This window comes from Grampus griseus, assembly GCF_964374135.1.
Source record: "Grampus griseus genome assembly, chromosome: 5".
Classification (NCBI taxonomy): Eukaryota; Metazoa; Chordata; class Mammalia; order Artiodactyla; family Delphinidae; genus Grampus; species Grampus griseus.
The window spans coordinates 39,270,702-39,278,437 of NC_138998.1; the positions used below are offsets into that span (position 1 = coordinate 39,270,702).

The 7,736-nt window shown below is 39.4% G+C and overlaps 1 pseudogene across 1 annotated transcript; it reads left to right on the forward strand.

The window, feature by feature from the left end:
- Nucleotides 1-5,963: 5,963 nt before the first annotated feature.
- On the forward strand, nucleotides 5,964-6,233 carry LOC309822765 (cytochrome c-like; annotated as a pseudogene). The gene has a single exon. The product of its transcript is annotated as a cytochrome c-like (transcript).
- Nucleotides 6,234-7,736: the final 1,503 nt, after the last annotated feature.

Below are 7,736 nucleotides of genomic sequence, written 5' to 3' on the forward strand. Positions count from 1 at the left end.
GACAGTTTATAAAACTGTAAAACAAATGTAAATTGCAAAAAAAACTTTGACATTCCTAAGAATAAGCTTAACCTTAAGCTTGAACATAAAAATAACACACGTAAAATGATATATCTTTACTGATGCTTCTCACCATCATGAGCAAAGGATTTGTGACCACAAGAGGATTAATAACCACCCTACTCAACCTGTTTATTTTGTTTGTTTGGTTTTTGTTATACTCATTTTTTCCTTTCCAAAATGGGTAATATACTATTACTTGATTTGTATTTAGTTAAAAAGAATATTAAATAAGTTTGATCAATCTACATGTTTACTAGATAAATTTTAGTTTACATTATTAACATTTTATTAGGAGAAAAATCTGTTACTTTCCTTTAAGCATTTTATTAAGTCTTGATGTATTTACACATTCATTTGGAATCACATGGTCTCCTCTCCCTTTCTTTTCCCTTCTCCCATGACAGAAATTCTCTGAAATAATTTTGGAAAAGAAAATTTGATTACTGAGTCAAAAGCTACAAAAATATTAATGCCTCCTGATGCAAGTTTTCAGTTTGCTTTTTCAGCTTAACTTCTTTGATTTTGCAATACCTTATAAGGTATAAATGTATTCATTTAATACAAGCCTCAACAGCTTTAAGCAATACATGTAATTTTTTAACTGCTAGTTAATGTACGCCAAAGTTTCCCTCTTTATTCCTAAAATAGGCCCATCTTCTGAGACATATCTGTTTGTTTACTGATAAACATCATCAGAGACTCTCTCGCTGAAAGTCTTCCCACATAAGGAAACATGTTTGTGAGACATCTTTCCTGACCATCAGTATCACATAATGCTTTATCCTTACGAGATCCACAAATCATAAGATATTCAGTGAAAATGGACATTGTAGGATATCACTTTGACGTACAGTCAGTTCAAGGGCGACTGAATGGTAGCGCAGGTGTGTGGCGTGTGACTCATGCAGGCCCCACCCCCAGGTGCAGTGAGTCACTCAGCCGGCAGAGCGCTCCCCTGGGATAATGGCACCATCAAGAGAACCTCTTGACACTCACTAATCTAGGCTGATAGCGTCATTTAGACAAGCTAAGAGCCAAAAGAATGCCAAGGTCAGTGTTTTTGTAGCAAGAATTAATTTTTAGTAATTTAAAAATGAAAATGGTAAATAACATTTAAGACAGTCTTAGAGAAATCATGTCGTAGTCCAACACTATGAACTATACAGCTATTTTCAGTTTTGCATATGGCCTTCCATTTCTTATAGATAGTTAGCTAGTTACAATCATGGGTATTTTATCTTCTGTTTCTCTCAGTCAGCTTTATATCACAAGCATGGTTCCATGTTTGTATAGAGCTTTCATAATTATTATTTTTAATGGCTGCATGAAGGCCATTTGATTAATTTTATTACTCTGTCTATTCCAGTGCCCGTTATAATGCTCCTGATGAGAACATAGGATGGTGCTAGTCTAAGTGCTAGTGCCAAAACACCCCGGTTCAAATGTAAGTTTAGCAACCTCTGTGCCTTAGTTTTCTGGTCTTTAAAATGAGGTTGATGACAATTCCAACCACACCGGTTTGTCATGATTAAATGAATTCATTTGCATAAAGTGCTTAGAATGGTGCCTGGTACGTGGTGAGCAGTCAATAAATGTGAACTATTATTATTGATGTATAAATGACTTTCGAGCCTTCAAGTCATCTCTTGCCTTTGCTATTACAGACAGCAGTGCAATGAACATCTCTACTTATCAGATGTTTCGCTTCTGTATAATTATTTCCTCAGATTAAATTTCTAGGAATCAGATTGCTGGGTCAAAGAATTTATCACAGTGATTACTTTTAAAGAAATTCCTTGAACTTTTGCCCTTGAAGAAAATGTGATGGCATGGAAAACAAATACTAGTTGATATAAAAGAGATGATCAGGAAGGGAAATCATGGCTTTATTTATAACAGTAATTTAGTAAAACCCCATTTTATTCATAAAACTGGGTAGGTAGACCTTATACAAAGAGCCTGGGTTCCATTCAACTGATTTAATCCAATAAGTATTTCCCAGTCTGCTCTATGCTTGTTCCATGCTAGGCATTAAGCAGAGTATGGAAGGCTATGAAGTGGCCTTTGTCCTTAAAGAGTCAAAATCTATGTAAGAAGGTAAGATATGAAGGTAGTATGAGACTATAGAATCAGGGGCCAAATTACTTTTTTTTTCATCCAAAATCTGTGGTACAGACACCAAATATTAGGCATAGTCAGCTGGCAATAAAGAGATAATATTCAGTTTCTGGTGAAGAAAAAAGTGCGTGTGGGAGAGAGGGGCAATGATACAGATGAACTTGTATACAAAACAGAAATAGACCCACAGACATAGAAAACAAACTTACGGTTACCAAAGGGGAAGGGGTGGGGTATGATAAATTAGGAAGATGGGATTAACATATACTCACTACTATATATAAAACAGATAACCAACAAGGACCTACTATATAGCACAGGGGACTCTACTCAATATTTTGTAATAACCTATAAGGGAAAAGAATCTGAAAAAGAATATATATATATATCTCTCTCTGAATCTCTGTGTTGTACACCGAAAACTAACACAACATTGTAAATAAGCTATGCTTCAATAAAAAATTAGTTCATTGATTAAATATACAAAGGGAAAAAAAAAGAAAGAGAAAAGTGTGTGACCATCCAAGTGATAACTAAATTGAGCTCTACTTTTTTTCTCAGAATCTAACATTTTATAATTGCTTTCAATACACCTCAAATCAACAGGCCAGACCTGCATTTGAAATCATGCACAGAAACTGTTTGCTCTTGCTAAAACACATTCTTATCCCTGCCAGTTAAGATAAAAGCACTCCTCAGACTTCAACTGTGGGCTTTAGCCAAGGGGTCCAAAAGGGGTGCTCAGGAGTGGAGATGGCTTTGGTGGAGAACTGGGGGTGTGTGTGTCTGTTTAGGAAGGGCCTCTGCTAGCTGAAATAACAAAATCATCTCTATCTTGCCTGTTTTTAGGGAGCAATGCTAACGTGTCTGGAACAACCAAAATCTCCCACCACCACTCCGCTGTCCTCTCTCTTTTGTCTCAATGTCCAAGGAAGGGGGTCCAACTGCCTCTCCTCTTTGAGATGAGCAAGCTCACTGATTTCCAGGAAGTCAAACCTGAAATAGAAGCAGAGCCTTTTCTTATCATTGAGGAAGACTTCCCAATCATTGTAAACCCTTTCCGTAGGGGGCAAGCCCCGTATAAAGGGTTTTCCGGTCTTTGAAAATGGCCTGCCAAACACCATTGTTGTGCCTTATCCAGCAGTTATCAAACTGCCTACTATGTACAGATCCTCTCAAACTGACAGGTACCAGATGCCCCCAGAAGGCTTAAGCCTCTGCAATGTCCAGAGAAGGAGATGCTTTGCCCAAACAGGTCCCCAAGCAGACAAGTGAAACTGTCTTCCTTATATGGTGAAAAGTGCCCTGTCGCTTTAAGGCCAAGAGACTTGGCTGCAGAGGGTCCCTGGGAAGTTTGCGGGCAGCCCCATCCTGTATCTGAGCCTCGCAGCTGTGCAGGTGAGTTCCCAAACCTTCTTTCCCCAATTTGCCCTCTGCAGTCTCTCTCCTGGCGTGGCTGGTTGGAAATGCTGTTACAGAGGGCTAGAGAAATTCAGGGTCAGTAGAGATGGTGTTGTTTGGAGAAGTTTGAGTTGAAGGGAAAGAAAAAGTTTACTAGGGAAATGTGCAGCGATGCAGCCAGTGAGGATGCTTCTAACTTCCAGTGGGGCGGAAGCATCCAGGTTACAAGAGGCCCTGAGGCTTTTCAGGACAGGGCAGGGGAAACAAGTTCAGCAGCGGAAGAGGGACAGATGCTAGGTAAGACCCCACAGGGCTAAGTTTGGAATTCTGGTCAGCTGCAAGTTTAAACCAGACATAGGTGGGAGGAAATAATTCTTCTGCAAATGCTGAAGGCTTTGCAGAGCTACAGGGCTGACTGCAGAAGAGAAAGTGAACGCGTATGTTTGCAGCATCTACTGGAATGGAAGGCTGCAGCCTTAACCCTTCGTTCAACCTGGCTGATTAGCAAGTAGGGTTTGACAGCACAGAGCACAGGGTGAGGGTGGGGATGCCTGCGTGGAGTATTGTGGTAGAAGACTAAAATAAATGGATAAGACTATGATCGTGGAACCGCATCTCTGGTATCCCCACAGTACCGCCTGCAGAGAAAAGAGATTTTTCTAAGCTCAGAAATTCTGTGTCATCCACAAGCAAAGAACTGGAAGAAGAAGTCTCATTTAAGCTGATTACTGCTCTGTCATTTACTAATTCAGTTTCCTGACTTCTTTTAGCCTGTGGCCTGGAGCCTCCTAAAATATTAATTTGGAATTAACGAATAGAACTTTTTAAAGGCTAAAGATGAGCTAGCAAAGCCCTTTAACTGAGCCCACGCATCAGCTACAACCAAAATAGAAGTCCACCCAAGAATTTAAAGAGAGAGATGCCACATTGTAGGACTGGGCTTGTTTTCCCTCCTGGTTGAGTCTGGGGCCATTCATCATTCAGAGGCCAGTGGTTTCTCTACAGTTGTGTGGGGAGTGAACACGGAGGCTGGATTAAAATTCCTTACATACCCCATGCCTTTCAAAAATATTCATTCATCTGGGTAGTCACTGAAGAATTCGTTTTATTATTAACTAACAAGTGCTCTATCTACTTGTTTTCTAAAGACAGAATGTTCATGAAAAAAGATTTGTTTTATCAACAGGGATTTGTTAGCGCAAGGGTTCCCCTTTTCTCACTTCTGATGGCTGGGCCAAGTGGGGATTATAGCTTGCTGAATAGGAAGATCTGTTCTTGACTCTAAAAACAGCAAAGGGCTCTACTTGGGCCTTACCCATTCAGAAACGCTGATGTCCTGAGCAGAAAGTTAACTTTTGAGTTCATAATTTGGAAGGGAACAGGGTGCGTGGGTATAATGTTGCTTCCTTTGTTTCAAGTTAAATCCAGAAAGCGGTGTCAAATATACTGCTTTCAAATATGAACGCTGCCAAGAAAAATAAAATCCAATCCCCAAAGCCGGAAAATCTCTAAAAGTAACAGACTGTGACCTTTCATAAGCTAAATCAAAGTGTTTAAAAGGAAAAAAGATGTGGCTTCCTGAACATTTCACATGGTGACCCTCAATCACATACTGACTGCACAGCATCTCTTAAGCTATTTATTTTATCTGTGCCTCAGATTCCTCACCAGTGAACCGTGCATTGTTGGGAGGGACTTTCCAACGAAGTGGAAAGATCCATTGGAGCTGGAATTGAGCAAATCTGGGTTAAATTTCCAGTCCCTTCATTTATTCCATAACCTTAGACAAGTTACACAGCCAGTCTGAACCTCGGTTTCCTTATTTGTAAAGAGAGTAAATAATTAACAATGTCATTAGAATTAGAGGAACCTACCAGTACACAGGCTCAGGCCTGCGGGTCCTTGGACTTGGAGAGCAGGATGTCCTGCTCCCAAGCAGGAACCTTTGTATCTTGCATGAAAAATGGACGGTCTAAAAATGGGTGATTTTGGGATTTCCCTGGTGGCGTAGTGGTTAAGAATCTGCCTACAAATACAGGGGACACGGGTTCAAGCCCTGGCCCGGGAAGATCCCACATGCCGCGTAGCAACGAAGCCCGTGGGCCACAACTACTGAGCCTGTGCTCTGGAGCCTGCTAGCCACAACTGCTGAAGCCCGCATGCCACAACTACTGAAGCCCGCATGCCTAGATCACGTGCCCCGCAACAAAAGGAGCCATGGCAATGAGAAGCCTGCACACCACAACAAAGAGTAGCCCCTGCTCGCCACAACTAGAGAAAGCCCGCACACAGCAACGAAGACCCAACGCAGCCAAAAATAAATGAATACAATAAATAAATAAATAAATTTAAAAAAATAAATAAATAAATAAAAAATAAAAATGGGTGATGTTGAGAAGGGCAAGAAGATTTTAGTTCAGAAGCGGACCTAGTGCCATACCATGGAAAAGAGAGGCAAGCACAAGACTGGGCCAAATCTCCATGGTCTGTTTGGGCAAAAGACAGGTCAGGCCCCCGGATTTTCTTACACAGATGCCAGCAAGAACAAAGGCATCTCTTGGGGAGAGGAGACACTGATGGGGTATATGGAGAATCCCAAGAAGTACATCCCTGGAACAAAAATGATTTTCACAGGCATTAGAAGGGGCTGACTTGATAGCTTATCTCAAAAAAGCTTCTAATGAGTAATAGTTGGCCATTGTCTTATTACAAAACAGAAGTGTCTCATGGCTTTTGTTTTATGTGTACCGTATTTAAATCAGCCTCATACACCAGAATTCCAATCATGAATGGCTGGTAGGATATTTCTTTTGGACGGCCCTGATTTATATAGATTGACTCCTAGTTAAATTAATATGATCAGCTTTTTGAATTTTGACACTAATTCCAGCTCAGGAAGTACTATCCCTGTTTTCCCCTTCTAAAGATATGATTGGACTTGTTCAACTCTTCATAGAGATGGTGAACGCCATCTCAAAACCTACAGGAAATTGGTTTTATATTTAAATTTATAGAACTGGTTATATTAATATATTTAAATACAGAGGATATCCCTTCACTGTCTCATAGAACAGTAAGACTCACCTGCATTTCACGTTGTGTTCATTAGCCTGCTAAAGGCAAGGGCTGAAGACAAGCTGGCAATGTCCACTTTATCTTTTTGGTCTTAACTATGCCAATTAAATTAAAAGTCCCTGTATCTAAAATGTTGTCTTTTACTTAATGAAAGGCATTTTAGTGTGGTTTATGTATAATATCAAATAAAGAATATTTAATACTTCTCACATTTCATAGGTGATCTATAAGATCAAATGCTTTTAAAATTTAGCATCGCAGCAAACTTTGCTTATGAATTCTTTACCAAGTCAAACTAAGTTATAATTCAGGATTGTCTTTTAAACAGCTATTCAAAAACACATGCAACTGTAGCATTACCGTATATGCATGATTGGCTATGGTGCTTCTGCCAACTCGTTAGAAAGATTAGATGAGATATACCATCAGCACAAATTTGTAAATTATGTGATCCTAAGGCTGAAGATAATTAAAAACAAAGTCATGGATCAAAAATAAAAAAACAAATAAAGAAAGAAGAAAAATTATTAAAGGAACTTTAGAATCCAGTAGAGTTTCCAAAAATATTATTTTACAGTTCCTTCTTTTTCTTTATGACTTAGGAAACTATATTGTTCCTTGGGGGAAGAAATGAGTTTTGAGAGTGGAAACCAGTTCTGTAGCACAACTTTAGAACCACTGCTAGTTCACCCCCTTCTCCCCACCCTCCTTCCAAAAAGGATGCCCAACTGCCTTGGAAATCCATTCCTAGTTATTAACCAGGCTCATTGATCAGAAGTCCTTCTTAAAGCAAACCCACTTCTACCTATTTTGTGTTCAGAAATACAAAGAATTGTTGGTTTTCTTCCCAGGGTATAGTTATTCCATATGCGTGAAAGACAAGGTAAGCCACCTCAGAATCTCAATAAAGGTGGTCTATCCAAAAGCAAGTTTAAACAGCATTTTTAAAGGAACTTTTTTTTGTTGTTATTGGAAGCCACCTCTTACCAGTGGTTCAATAATAACTAATCGCTACCTTTCTGTAAAATCTCCTAACATGTTCACACAGCCATCTTTAAGAACATGGTTAGTGCTACTCT